This window comes from Lygodium microphyllum, chromosome 11 (assembly GCF_053477565.2).
Source record: "Lygodium microphyllum isolate KBCC chromosome 11, Lygodium_microphyllum_v1.1.10, whole genome shotgun sequence".
Classification (NCBI taxonomy): Eukaryota; Viridiplantae; Streptophyta; class Polypodiopsida; order Schizaeales; family Lygodiaceae; genus Lygodium; species Lygodium microphyllum.
In genome coordinates this window covers 31207599-31223381 of record NC_141145.1, presented here as the reverse complement: position 1 = coordinate 31223381, position 15783 = coordinate 31207599, and positions in this window count along the sequence as shown.

Genomic DNA, 15783 nt, shown 5'->3' with positions numbered 1-15783 from the left:
ACCCAAATTTTGTACGGGAAAGCATATCAAAGAGTGAAATTAGCATAATAGATTTGAATGTAAGTATTTTTCCCTTCAAGTTTATATAAATGCATGCATTTTAAGGTGACATTATAAAGTAAAATAGTTAATACAATTAAGATGATAATTTGGTCACATAGATGAGGTTAACTAAAACATGGGGCATAATGCATTTTCATTTAATAATGATGTTACTACGTGTGGCCCATGGATGATGGGAGCATGAGTTACAAGAATATGCCGATGACCACATGGGGGGCACACATAATTGCTGATGTGGTGGCTCTTGGCTACTTTCAATAATTGCACTCTCTCCAATGATTCTAAGATAGAAAATCCTATAGTTAATCAATCATGTAAGCATGCTCTTATCCTAATAAAAGTGATGCCTATGTACACTTTTGCATTGAAATAAGATTGTTGCCATTCTCTACAACATGGATTGGAATATTCCCTGAGGTTCCACACTAACTAGAGAGTCGTTACTAGGCATGTCATTTGGAAATTCCTAGCCAAATAGTGCCAATATGCTTAGAATCTAGACTTTAAAAATTTCATACTATCATGGTGTGATTGTACATCTTTTTGTTAGGGTGGATGATATATAGCCACCCGACTTTCTACAAACATAATAAGTTAAAAGAGAAATATGAAAATCTTGTTATTTCTCTTAGTCTCAATGCTATAGATGGAGATGAAGAAAACTTGCAAGCTAAAAGTGTAGAAGCCAATGCATGTGATGCACATATAGAACATGGGGATGAAGACATAGGATTCAATAGGTGGACGATGTTCCCATGGATAATACAGGAGTGCAAGATGATGCAAATCTATCTAATAATACTTTTTATGAAACTTAAAAATAAAACATTAGAAAAACAAATCATGGAGACTATAATTAAGTTATAGCCATTGTGGAATGAGCACAATGCCTCAATAATGCTACAAGAGAAGATGCTAGAAATTCCCTTTGGTGGTATTGGGGATCAAAAATGTAATGAGAAGAGCACTTGTCTTATAAAGCTCATAGTATAGCTCCCTAGTACCATGGAGTGGGTGCAGTGCCTCATGCAAATTAAGGTCCCAAAAAGTTGGAACCCATTAAATTCTTTCTTTAGCAATCTTGGCATGCATCAAGTAGAACATTAGAGGAGATTATGAATGAGGGCATCCATAAATACACATCAACCTTAGATACTTTGTTCCATGAAGAAGGATAAATATTTGGGAAGTATGGTTTATAATGTATGTGAGGACAACCAATAAAAAAATGTCTTGCAACAAGATTTCAATCTTTATTGTGAGAAGTGTCCTCAATGTGAGACACCAAGGTGAGAGACAATTGTGTTTGACTATATACTAATAGGAAAGTAAATTGAGTTACTCAGTAAAAGTAGATTATTTTATCATTAACTACTTGTTTGAGATGTGGCATAACAAAAATAGATGGTACTACAAGGGAATGAGAACATAGAGATACCGGTTTGCGATGTAAAATAACGACATCACTATTTGCATCGTAAATAGCGTGGTTATTTGTGTCGCTAAATTAATTAACAATGATAACTGCAACACTAACTACGACACTGATAGTGATACTTAGAAGTGTAAACTGTGATACTAATGGGGACACTAATTGTGATGCAAAGAGTGACGTCCGTGTGAGAAAAAAAAGGGGCAAAAGCCCGAGCATGGCCTTTTTCGCAAAAATTTTCAAGAGAGAGTGAAAGAGAGAGTGAGAGAGTTTATCATCTTCTTGAGAGAGAGTGAGAGAGTTTATCATCTTCTTGACAGAGAGAGAGAGAGGGAGAGAAAGAAAGAAAGAGAGAGAAGGAGAGCTCCTCTCCACCACTGCCAGTGTACACGAAGAAGAGGGAAAAGTGTGCAAGGGAGAAAGAAGGGACGTCGTGAAGAGGAGGCAAAAAAGAATTCATCCTCAAGCCTTTGTGGTAGGTACATTGCCTCTTCTTGATTTTTTTTATTTTCTTTCTTTTTTTTTCTTTGTAATGAGATGCATTGAAAGAGAGAGAGGAAGAGAGAAAAGGAGGGAGGAAGAAGAAGGAAGGAAGAGGAAGAGAGAACGAGAGAGGAAAAAGGAGGAAAGGTAAGAAAGAGAGAGAGAGGAAGAGAGGAATGAGATATGAAGGAAGGGAGAGGAAAGAAAGAGAGAGAGAGAGAAAAATGGGGGAAGGGTAACAAAGAAAGAGAGGAAGAGAGAAATTAGATATGAAGGGATGGAGAGAGGAAAATGAGTAAGAGAAACAATGAGGGGGGAGAGAAACAAAGAGAGAGGCAACAAAGAAAGAGAAAGAGAGGGGGGAGAGAAAGAGAAACGAAGAGTGAAGAGAGAGGTGGAAGAAAAGGGTGGGTTAAGGAGAGTGAAAAGAAAAGAGAGGGAGGGAGGGGGAGAAAAAGGGATGGAGCTAGGGAGAAAAAGAGAGATAGAGAGAACAATAAATAGAGAGCAAGAGAGAGGGAGAGAGAAAAAGGGAAACACTGAGAGAAATAGAGAGAATGTAATGATAGTAAAATAAAGGGAGACACAAAGAGAGGTGGGGAGATAGGGTATTGCAATGTCCTTGTTTTATAAGTTTTTTATTTTATATATTTCATTTTAATTGTAACAAGATGCATTGAGTGAGAGTGGAGAGGAAAATAGAGAGAAGAAGCGAGGAAAAGAAAAAGAGAGAAGTGAGAGTGGTAGGGAAGATGGGGGAGAAAAAGAAACATTGAGAGAGACAGAGAGGGGAAGAGAGAAACAAAGAAGGATGAAGGGAGACAAATTAAAAATGGAGGGAGGGAAACAAATAAAGGGAAAGGGAGAGAGAGAGGAGTAGATATTAAAATGGAGGAAGATCACTAGTGAGGGGAACAAAAATCTATTGTTTGACGTTATCGTAGAGTTCGTGTAAGAGCTGTAGAACACGGGGTTCAAGATACAGCAAGGAAAGAAGGTAACAAGAAGATCTCAATTTTTGATGTCAAAGATCACTATATTGCTTGTCAAGTAAATTACAAGAGATCCATGAGTACTCATTTTGAACATCCAGCTTGTGCAGGAATTTGCATAGGCTAAGCGTCCATCAGCTACAAAGTTTTGATAAAGCTCTTTTCATAGACCAATGTTGAAGATTTATGGATATGAAGTCAAAATAAATGACAAAGCATTACAATCTGTTCACTGCTTTACAATAAAGCGTAAGAGCTTGCTTTTCAAGGCACCAAATAATTCAACCAGATTCAGGACTTCATCATAGACAGCTTGTTCAATCTCCAGGTCCAACGGATAAAACATCTGATAAGTGCATGCATACGCTCCAGACATGTATACTGTTCAGGTCAGCATAGCTGTAACCTATTGCAAAGAGATGCAGACCATAATAGCATATAAGGCACACTCTTGCATCCATTGCAACAAAACTTGTATCCATTTTCCTTGTTTCTATGGTATTCATTATCCTGAAACGTCTAATACGTTCCAAATCCACTCGATTCTTTAAGACTTTCAACACAATCCCATACTGAGCAAGGAGCTCTTGCCACACATTATCAACTACATCATTCCTGTCTTGTAGACCATGGCATGCACTCCTTGGAGCTTGCTTCACAGCCCTAATAGAAGCTTATCATGAGAAACAAAGCTTTTACGTCTCTGTTCTTTGTACAGCTTTACTGCATTCTGCCCAAAGGGTAACCAGTCGATAGGTGCAACATTCACAGCCTTCGCACAGTTGAAGTCACATTTAAAACCAGCATGTTAAGCTCTGGGAAATGTCACAACAATTTCACCAGCCCTTTGCACTGTCCTATACTCAAAATAGATGGTGATTTAGAGGCGCAGCCGGGGCATTTGGCAATCTCCTCACGTCACATGCACACCATGTTAGTGAAGAATTTGACTAGCTTTTTTTTTAAAGGGGAGGTGTCCACGATCTGTAGAGACGGGTCAATCTTGTGGGCCTTGAAGAGGATTGCGACCTCGACATTGAAGGGGGTGTAGTCGACAGAGAGGCGCCTGCACATGAGGATTTAGACTGACCGACCCTTCCATCAAACCTGGTCGCAATGATATCGTGCCTCTAGTTCTTGTTGTCTTAGTCTACTGTCCGAGCGGGAATCGTAGAGACGACAGTCTCCGATCCCTTCTGCAAACGCCTGTGTCACTCGCCTCCTTTGACTTCACAGCTTCTTCTTCATCGTTGTCTTTCTTCACTTCTACTGCGTTCCAAAATTCAATTGTTGCTTCTGATGCCGTTCACTTTTTCGATAGTCTTCTTCCAGTTCTCCTCTGTAGCTCCCACTTTCCTCCTCTAGCGCTGGCAACAGATTCCGGAAAAGAGATAGCGACCCCAAAACGAAGACGTCACACCTGTCCCTTGGCATCCAAAAGCCTCCATCTCCCCCCCTCGATCAGCTCTCATTCTCATCAAGCTCCTCATCTCGATCATCTGCAGCTTACTTGATACTTGAAAGTGTCATTTCTCTACACTTCGATCAGTTCCTTGGTTTTTTAAGTCCCTTGTGCGAAGATCATTGCGTGGATTAATGTTTTCCTTGTCCTGAATATCAAAGAGTTCTTTAGCCTGCTCGATGCCTTTCCTGTTTTATGCACCATGTCTGGGGAAGCCCTGTTCTCCTCGAAGACATCAACCATGACAACCAGCTTTCTTCTCGCTTTTCCCTCCGAAATTCCAGCAGCCAGCGCCCGTATTAGATTCCGAAGTACCCCTGAAAGAGAGCTTCCCCCCAGTAAAGGCGATGGCGTAGTCCACCGGTTATAGCGGATTCCCCCAAAACAGGGGCAAGACGCTATGCCTCCTTTTTGCTTAACATCCCAAAATTCCGAACCAATATTTGATTGGATTGCTTGCAACACAGAAGTGAACTCCTTGAGCTCGCTCTCTGTTGACTATGTGTGCCATGTGGAAAGTCCACATTTAATTTTGTCTTCAACACCATAACTGACTTTAAAAGGTGACCAGATCTTTTTGTTGAGGATTAATTTCTTTCTCAAGCCATGAACCTCATCTGTCAAATCTCTTACCAAGACATGTGGATATTGTTCTGATATCTCAACCAAAAGTGAATAGCTTGATAAGTTCAGAACCATAGAGAAATTCCCATCAAGTATCCGAAAGATTGTTCACCGTGAACCTTCCTCTTTATTGGTAAATTCTGGAATTTGCTGGAGTGACCCTTGGAAATTTCGAACTGCATTGGGTTCAAGGTCCATTCCACCATGAGAAATAACCTCGTAGATTCCATACAATTTCCTTGTATCAAAATTGAATAAGAACAAGAGCGTGCCAGGGATAACCTGCTCCACCAGATCTCTTATTGCAAGTGACAAACCAAAAACCTTATATCACAAACACTCTTGCTTGGTTTGATTGTTACACCAGCAAACCAGGCCCAATAGGCATCCTTGTCGAAGCTTGACACGTTCTATGGGATGCAGTCTTTGAGACAGCTGCGGAGATTCCTCCCATCAAAGGCAAAGGCATATGAACCCTTCTTCTCCATGGCATGTAGTGCTAATGTATCTTCTTCAAAAATGATTTGTCCCACATATTACGTCGACCTTGTTCACGTGTAACCTCTATCTTCATAGCTTAAATGTCAGCTTCTACAAATCCACGATATCCTGCACTTTTCTTGGAGTTCATCATTGAAATTAACAGCTTGATAATGTCCTTTGGCATCAGTTTTTCATATTTTTCTGACACACACATAACATGCACACAAACTGAAACACACACAAACACAAACACACAAGTGGAGTATGTACATTAGATGCGGGTACTGAAAAGGACGGAAAGATAATGTAGCAATCACACACAATGAAACACACGCAAAAAGATAACACAGATGCACAACAAAAATGGAGGTGTTTACGGCTCGGATGCACAGCAGCACGACATCCACCCCCTCTAAACATGTGCATTCTCTGGATGAGCCAACTATCCAGGATCATCCAAGTCCAAAAACAGGTCCAGTCCATCTGTTTTTGGTAGACCTGTTTCTCCATCAGCTTCATCATCCATATTCTCTGCTTCTTGTGTTAGAATTTCTTCTGACTGCTCTTCTTCTGCCAACGCTTCAAGTGCATACTCTTCATCTTCTCTTCTCTTAAAAATCTTGACTTGTTTTCCAGCAATGGGCACCCTCAATACCGTCCCATCCAATTCAGCCAACTCATAGGTAGCATTGTCAAAAACCTGTTTTACCTCATATGGTCCAAACCATCTTTGAACCATTTTTCTCATGCTACTATGCTGATTCTCTAGGCTACTGTCATAGACTAGAACCCAATCTCCTTCTTTTATGGCTTTAGGCCGCAAGTGATGCCTCAAATAAAACCTGTCCTTGTTTTTGAGTCGGGCTGCCTTCAAACGATCAACTGCATAGCTGCACATCTTCTACCCTTCTCTCTAATTGACAAATCCGAAGAGCTAAAAGCTCCTCCCTTGATAAATTCTCATGCCATGGAAGAGCACTCCATGTGAGAGCACAAATTTCAGTAGGCATGACAGGTTTTTGCCCATACATCAACTCTGCAGGCATATATCCAGTAGTCACGCTATGTGTAGAATGATCTGTCCATAATGCAAAAGGTAATAATCTCGCCCAATCTCCAATCCGACCTCTACAAGCTTTTGCCAATGCCTTAACTATCGGCGGATGTCCTCTTTCGCTCTTTCCATTCCCCTCTGGATTATAGGTAGTAGTAAGAGCCAACTTAATCCCAAGCCGTGAGAAAAATTCTCTAGCTTCATCTGCATCTAGCTCTCCACGATCAGCTGTAATCTTGCCTATACATCCATACTTGCAAAATATTTCTTCCAACAAGAATTTTACATACTGTAGTGGTGGTGTTCATCCGCAAAGATCTACCTTCAATATAGTTTGTAAGATCCTCCTTGGCCAAGACAAGATATCTCATCTGCCAAAGTCCCACTGCAAAGTAACCAAGTCAACCATCCATTTATAATGCATACATAGCGGATAGGTCGGATGCAACTCATCACGATACCACACTAAAGAGTAGAGCTGATAGTCCCTGCAAGTCTCCACAAAGTGGGAAACATCTTTATACATCCCTTTCCACCAATATCTTTCTTTGATTTTCTCATAGGTAGCCCACACACCTCTATGTCCAGCCCAAGAACTCTCATGAAACTCTCGCATAATCTGTATCTGCATCGCTACCTCACAAACTACTCTCAAGGGTAGGCCGTCTCTCTTCTTTGGGTGCTTCCAAAGAAAACCATCTTTCAAGAAATACCCATAAGCCTTTCTTCTGATTTTCTTGAATACATCATCTGTCCAATCAGTTTTTCGAGTCAATGAACTTAGATACTGACCAATTTGCAGCCACTCGCCAACATAAAGTTCTTCAGTAAAGGCTTCAACAGTAGATACATGACAATCATGAACAAGAACAGAAGCTGCAAACTCTGTCTCATCATCTTCTACAAGCATTGACTCCTCATCCTCATATCTCGCTCTAGACAACATGTCAGCAACAACTGGAATATCTTTTCCTGCTATGTGTCGAAATTCTAGATTCAATGATTTGATGTAGGCAATCCACCGAAGCATCGCTATATCTGGAGTCGAACAGCTAGTAATCATGTCAAGCAAAGGCAAGCAATCTGTTTCCACAACAACTGAAGCTCCAATAAAATATCCTTTATCACACTTCAGTGTAGTGACTACTCCCCACAACTCTCTTTTAATCTGCGGATATCTCCTCTGTCGCTCATTAAGAACTTTAGCTCCAAAGCGGATTGCATATCTGTTTCCATCAGCATCATCCTATCCCACTGCCCAACCTATGCCAATAGGGCTAGTATCAACTGTCAACATGATTGGCCGTCCACACTGATAATCCGCCTTGAGAAGAGTAGGAGCTGACTGCAACAACTTCTTGAGTTTACGCATGGCTTTCGAATGCTTCTCATCCCAATAAAACTTTTGCCCCTTTCGAAGCAGCTGATAAAGAACATCTGCAATGTGAGCAAAATGAGGAATTCAAATTATGTAAAATACACAAGCTCCCACAAATCTCCGCACCTCTGAAGTAGTCAAGCAATACTCTGCAATCCTGCTTATGGCATCCACCTTTGCAGGTGAAGGCTTCCTGCCATAATAACCAACCATATGCCCAACTATGATAACTTCATTAACACCAAAGACAGATTTCAGCCCTAAAAGAGTTAAATTCACCTCCCCTAATCATGTCAATATTTGCTCACAAGCAACCAAGTGTTCAGCCACAAACTGTCTACATCCTCGCAAATTAAGACTCTCATTCTTTTCTTCTTCTGCACAACCCTTAATAGGCACATCATCTAGGAAAGGCATGGTATAATGCGGAATATAGTCTCGCAAAACTCTATGTATAGCATTCATCATATGAGCAACTGAGTTGGTGGCACCTTGAGGCAAGGTACACATCCTCACAAGACCAATAGGTGTCCGCATAGTGGTAATATCCCTGCTTTCCAAGGCAAGCTGAAACTGGTCATAACCAGAATACAAGTCACCTAGGGAATAGATGGCTCGTCCTGCAAAAGCCTCTGCAAACTCATCCACAACTGGACCTGTTCCCACATTCCTGATTATCACTCTATTCACGGGCTGCATATCCTGAATAAATCTCAAGGTTCCATTCTTCTTTGGTACACTAAACCACCTGTTAGAATAGGGCACAGAAGAGGGTTCCAAAATCCCCATCTTAATCTTCTCATTCAGCAACTCTATCAGCTTTGGCAAGTGTGCTTTAGGCACATGTATAGGACGTATATTCCATGGCACATGAGGGACAGTGAAGATGACCATAGGCGCAACCAATTCAGGACTAATGCAACCAATTTCATGAGGAAAGAAAGTAAATGCCTTGCCATGTCATCCAAGCATCACGCCAAAACATTCTTTTTCCACTGGAAGCAAGAAATCATCATTTCCAATCTTCAATTATGCAAGAGTTTCAACTGTAAATTTATGTCCAATATTTGCAGGATCTCTCAACATAGGCTGCTTCATAGCTTTTTCTATCTGCTCATCACTATAAGGAGAAAGCGGCCCTGCAACCGGCTTAATCTTCTTATCAAGGAGGAGCATTGTATTCATCTCTACCCCATGAAAGAACGTCTGAAGCAAAGAACGGCAAAGGAAAAGTTGAAAATGACAAATGAAAAACTGGAGAACATTAGCTCTACGGAAGGTGGTTGCTCTGTGCCATATCTGCACCTTATGAGATCACTGCAAAACCCTGCCTTTCGACAATCAATTTGTTGAGCAGAGAGGATTTGTTTAACTGGATTGCCTACTATCAAATAGTTAAGGACAAATTCATCTATGAGTTAATACCGAAAGCTTTCCCTAAGGAAAAAGCTACAGTATGGAATTTCAAGGAGCCTCAAAAGAGAAAGAGTGATTATATAAATGCAGGTCGAGGACAAACAAGGGGAACATCGGCGAATACTGGAACGATGATGAAGGCATAGAAGAAGGTGAAATCAACGTTCTGAAGAAAGACGATGGCGATAGTGACGAAGGACAGGCGACACGACATGCACCATAAGTCGTTACTGGAGCATCACTTCAAGACCAGGCAGCGCTGTAGCTGCATAATCGCTTGATCATTCACACTTTTACGAGGTCTGATACTGGTGGCTTGCACAGAGAATTGAGGGATCCATGTTCTCTCAAAATAAGAGACACAGAAGGACATCCGTTTGCCAGAAATGGTATTGCATTACAGAAAATATAAGATACACAGAGAGATACTCATCATCTGCAGACTCTGAAGCTTGAAGGTATGGTTGGCATAGACGCTTAGGGTCTTCATCAAGAAAAGGGCCTTACAACATTGAACAGAAGCAGACGTTGTTCTGTCCCAGGCCATTGATCTTCTGCTAATGAGTCAGAGGAAAAGAACGCTGAACTTAAATTGCAGCAAGAGCAACTATTTTCCACAGTCACAGCAGGAAACAGGGGATACATATGTCTTGAACTTTTAGCTGTGACACTGCCCTCTCCTTTAGCCATGAATCCAATCAACAAAAGACGGAAGTTATAAAGACTTGCTGATATCTATTCAGAAAATAATGGTGGTCTTTGCCTCACTATTGAGTTGTTCCTTTGGAGCTTCTGAATGGCCTCACTATTGAGTTGTTCCTCTGGAGCTTCTGAATGACCTCACTATTGAGATGTTCCTCTGGAGTTTTTGAAATCCTCTGCTGATTAGGCAACTGGCAAGTTACAGAATGAACATGCTGATGTGAAGAATGTTTTTCTTCCTACTGTAACTGTTATCATACACCTGAATGTAAACAGTTTATGAGATATTTCAGATTATTCTGAACATGAACTTCTTGTAACTCATTTGACAAGGAATATAGTGAACTTTGGCATCAAGTATTTGAGTTCTTCTTGTTAGCCTCATCTCTTGTTGTATCTTGAACCTCGTGTTCTGCAGCCCTTGTGTGAACTTTACGACATTTCTGGTGAACCTGACGTGAAAGTGCTGCGTCACTTTTCAGCAAGATGGGAGACTCGCAAGAAGAGATGTCAGATGATAATGTCATGAAGAACCTGTTTCAGTCCTTTACCATTTATATGCAGCAGCAAGCTCACGCGAAACGTGATAGTGATGCTATGGATGCCTTGAAAGCTGTCCAACAAGAGATGAAACAGTTTAATGGCCAGCAAGTGTCAACTTACCTGCATTTGTATGAAGAAAAGATGAAGTTTTTTGGGGTTTCTCAAGATGTTTGGAGCCACTACTTCCTGCGGATCGTGGTGCGCGCTCTTGAAGTCCGAATTTCAGAAATTCAAGAAACACATGCAGGTTGGGCAGAGTTTAAGAAGGCATTAAAAGATGAATATTTCCTGGAGGATACAGGTCTTATGAATCGCAGGAATTTCTTAGCATGGGTATCTATGCCTAATAAGGGACTTTCTGTTACCGCTCTTCTGTGAGAGTTTGAGAGCCGCTATGATCAGTTGGATGGGAGTGAGCAGCAAGCTTTGGAGATGCAGAAAGTGGAGTTATTTTTACAAGCTGTTGATGCTGATTTACATGAAAATTTGGATGATCTTTTGGAAGATCAAGCTACTGATTCAGGTTTAAAGACCGAGTGGAGACATGTCATTGATGCTGTGAATGCTCTTGTTAAGAAGCAGTGCAGGAGAGTACGGTTGCATGGAAATACAGGATCAGTTCGTGAAAAATCCTTGGAGCCTTCTTCTTCTATTCCTGCTGCAACTTCTTTCCCTAAGCCTACCCCTCCTGCTGTGAATCCACCAGTTCCTCCTGCTCCAGTGCCATTATCTGTAGATGATGTTATTAAAGGCTTGGCAGATTTGACAATTGAAGCAGTCAACGCTGAAGTTGGTAAGTTAAAGGAGAAACTTATGTCAGTACCTGCTGTAGCATCTGCTCCAGTGACTGCTTTTCCAATAGGTCAAAGAAAAGGGAGACGATGTATTTGGTGCGATAGTACAGAGCACCAACACTGCAGAGATTGTGATGCTTTTCAGGAAGCGCGTAAGAAGAATGTAGTGTTCTGGGGATAAGATGGGAAGATATGGCTGACAGAGACTGGAGCTCCTCTTGACACGAACTTCGGTAAGGGAGGCATGAAGAAGCTTATTGATGATATGGCTGCGCGATCAGCTTATGTGAGTGTTAGAGGAGATGCTTCAGGTTATGGAGTCCAGCTTGAGCAGCAATCTGATGGAGACTCTGCTTTATGGTCCTCTGCCTTGGAGATAGCGAGAAGAGGGAAAGTTCAGGCATCTACTATGACTTGTGTGGGCTCCAACATCCGAGGAGAAACAGGATGGGATTCTCCTGTTGACAAGTATTCTATTTTTGTTTATATGTCTAAAACACAGGGTTTAGATGCCATGGTTGAGGAAAAGAGAAGAAGAGATGAGGAGGGTCCCAGCACCTCCAAAAAGACTAGAGGGGGTGACTTTGTTTCACCACCTGTTACAGCTCCACCTATGTCAAGTTCTCCAGCTCAATCAGGTCCTGAACAACCAATGGGAGACAAGCAGAAAGAAAAGAGGCAACCAAGAAAAGAGCCAGGATTCAAGCTCTTGTCAGACCTTGATATGCAAACGGATATGAGTAAGATTTTTCATGAAAGAATTTTGAATAGTGAAGTCACTTTTACTATTGGAGAAGCTCTTGCGATTGCTAGAAGAGAAATATAAGATTAGATGCAGGATCTTTTGCGGAGGAAACGACATGCGATGGAAGGACCTGCTTTACAGGGATTGTGGCATAGAGCTCTTGAGGAAGAGCATGATGATGTAGTGATGGTTGAGAATGCTTTTGTTAATCCGCAATTGGAGAAAATAGTTCAGCCTATGCAATATGAAGATGATGAAACCCCTATTCTCATTCCTCGCAGCCATTTTTCACGAAGTCATTGGGCTAGAGCAACCATTGAGACAGTGGTAAGGATTGGAGAGAAACAAATTCCTTTGATCGCTTTAGTTGATCATGGTTCTGAGATTAATCTTATTGCTCGAGGTGTTTATGAGAGTGGCAAGTGGCCTATGGATGCAGAGCATGGCTGGCAAATTCCCAAAATACTCCATCTCATCCACAACCGTGTTTGGATCCATTGCTCGTCGCCGGCTCTCTTGCTCAAACCTTGCCATGACACCACAGTCCATTGTGGAGCGCATTTTGTCAATATGCTCCACCCGAAAATGCCGTCCGCGCAACCACGCTGCACTATATATTTTGTACTGCACATTGAAACACTCAAATTAGATGTAGCAAGCAAATTTAGATACGACACATTCTAAACCCCTCATTACCTTTGGACTAAATCCCCTTAAGAACTCCCACTCCTCCATTGAGACCTCTGTCCCTTCGTTGGATGCTGCGGTCAAGGCTCCATGCAACCATCGTGTTGACATAAACCGCGGCATCTCCTCCATGCCTTCGGGATATCGAATCGGTCGGTGATGCGTACTGCGTCGGAATTCAGCTCGCGCTTCCTCTCGATCTTGCCTTGCAATCTGGTACTTGGCGAGCCACGTCTCCATGGAGGCATGGTGCAACATACAAAAGTGATTCACCTTCTCTTCCATTGAGGCATCCATTCTTTTTTCTACCCCATTTCCAACCACCACATCTCCAGTCAGCCTGTTATCGTCCTTCAGCGTCCATAGCATTTCATTGTCTGGTTCCACCGTTCGTAGCCATTGTGAGATATGCACTAACGCCTCTGACACCAACCAACCTTCCACCATGCTACCTTCTGGACGAGCTCATTGTCGCACAAAGCCTTTCAAGGTTTTCATGAAGCGCTCCAGGAAGAACATCCATCGCGTATGGACAGGTCCAGCAATCTCCACTTCATCCACAAGATGCACAAGAAGGTGAACTTGTATCGTGAGCATGCTACTGAGCAGGTATTTCTCAAAGAGACAGACCGTCTCAACTGCTCCCCGCCTTGCCGATTCAATAGAGAACGTCTTAATCTCTTTCTGTGAGATCCATTGCACCAAAGTCGACAGCTTGTAAATGGCCCCGCGAATTTCTGGAGTTAGGCATCCCGCGATCGCGATCGGTAGGACAAACTACCACAAATGAGAAAGCATTAAGAATAATGGTCACTTTTCAAATTTCAAAATGTCCACGCTAATGAAAATCCAGCATCATACCCATCGGAGTATGGATAGACTTGATTACTTGCTTCACAATGCGCTCTTCTTTGGTAGACAAAACCCAGGGAGCGCGAGGAAGCTGCACTCCCCCTTCAGCACTCGATTGCGGCCAAAGCGCCTCCATCTTACCTACCTCCTTTAAATCCATTCGTGACCCTATAGTGTCTCTCTTTCCTGTGATGTGGTCCCATAGCAAGCTGCCCATATTTTTGAAAATATGCATGGGATCCAACAAGTGGTTGACTTGTAAGTGGGTCCAATATGGCAACTCGTAGAAAACTGAGAACCGTCGCATTCCATTTGGATGTGATTCTGGGTTTACCATTTTCAGCTCGTACCAGCTTGCAGCGTTCATACATGCTGGAGGTCGTCCAAGAAAACCTTCCCTGAGTTCATGATCCTCCGGCAAGAAAGCGGCGTGTCCTTGATATACCATTTTCTTCATGGTTCGTGACCTTCGGGAGTCTAACTATGGCCCACACAATGGACATGCATGATAACCTGAGGTAACGAGACCTGCAAGGTGATCCACGACCTAGTGAATACTTGATTGAATGAAATAAAATATAGATATTACCAGCGAGAACAAAGGTCTGCTCACCTGAGCACTCTCCCAATCCCGGAAAGTCATGCATCGTCTACATGAGAATGGCTCGAATGTTGGCTGACCGCCGACCATCGCGCCTGCTCATATCTTGCACCGTGACCCCCTCCTCCCACAAAATCTTAAGCTCATCGACTAATGGACGAAGATACACGTCCATATTTTTTACTTTGTAGCGGCCCGGGACGAGCAAGCTAAGGATGAGATATCCTTTCTTCGTAGAAAGCCATGGAGGAATGTTGTAGTTGACAAGCACTATAGGCCACACACTGTAAGAAGTCGAGCGCAGACCGAATGGGTTCACACCATCCATGGCGAGACCGAGCCGAAGATTCCTTGGCTCTCGTGCAAAGCCTGGGAAGGTAGAGACAATGTGGCTCCATGCGCGCGAATCTGCTGATATTCATTGCACTCCATCCGTGGACCTATTCTGCACATGCCACGTTGTCAAGCTTGCCATGGCAGACGTGCGAAACATGTGGTTTATGCGGGGGATGAGCGGAAAGTGTCTGAGGACTTTTTGAGGGATAGTCTGCCCTTGTAAGTCCTGTCGATATCTGTGAGCACCACACTTTGGACATGTCTCCATAGTCTCGTATTCATCTCGAAACAATATGCAGTCGTTGATACATGCATGGATGTTATTGTAGTCCATGCCAAGCTTCCGTAAAACATGTCGTGCATCATCACGAGACTCAGGCATGGTATTTGCAGGTGGCAATATATGATATTTCAATAACCTGAAAAAATCATAAAACACCTTGAAAAATCCATCCATGTTTGCAATAATACTATTTTTAAAAAAAACAATGAAGTCTGTGTGCAAGGTACCTGAATAACTTAGTCACACTCGTATCGCTCCAACCGTATTTTGCTTGCACACTTAAGAGCGCAAGCAATGTCTTCAACCGAGATACTCGGCACCCATCATATAATGGTATGGATGCTTCCTCTCTAAGCGGGTCAGATGTCTCAATATCCATGGGAATCAATGCATCGATCATTGCCTCCATCTCATGCTCCAAGATTGTAGGCAAGTCGAGAAGGTTGTCTGTCTCCTCTGGCATTGACGGTATAGATGGGCCTTGCGAGTGGTCGATTGGCTCCTACAATCCATCCATCGCACGTCCACGAACTCTTCTAATTGGCCGCAAAGGGTGCACTCCCCCTTGGGTCGAGACATCACCCCCCTGGATACAAAATTTGCCAACAAGACCCAATCTTATTGTGTATGGTTTTCAATTAGCTTGAGAGTACAATGCATGAAAAATGCTAACTTCAAATTACCGTTTGCTGAAAATCTGCAATCGCCTGATCAATGATCTCAGATTGAAACTCGCCAAATCGTCGTACGTGTTCTATAGACAATCGGTGTTTTCGTCTAATTGCCAACTTGCATTGAGAGCAAGGACATGGGACACGCTGATTAAGATACGACTCGCGGTCTTGAACAATAG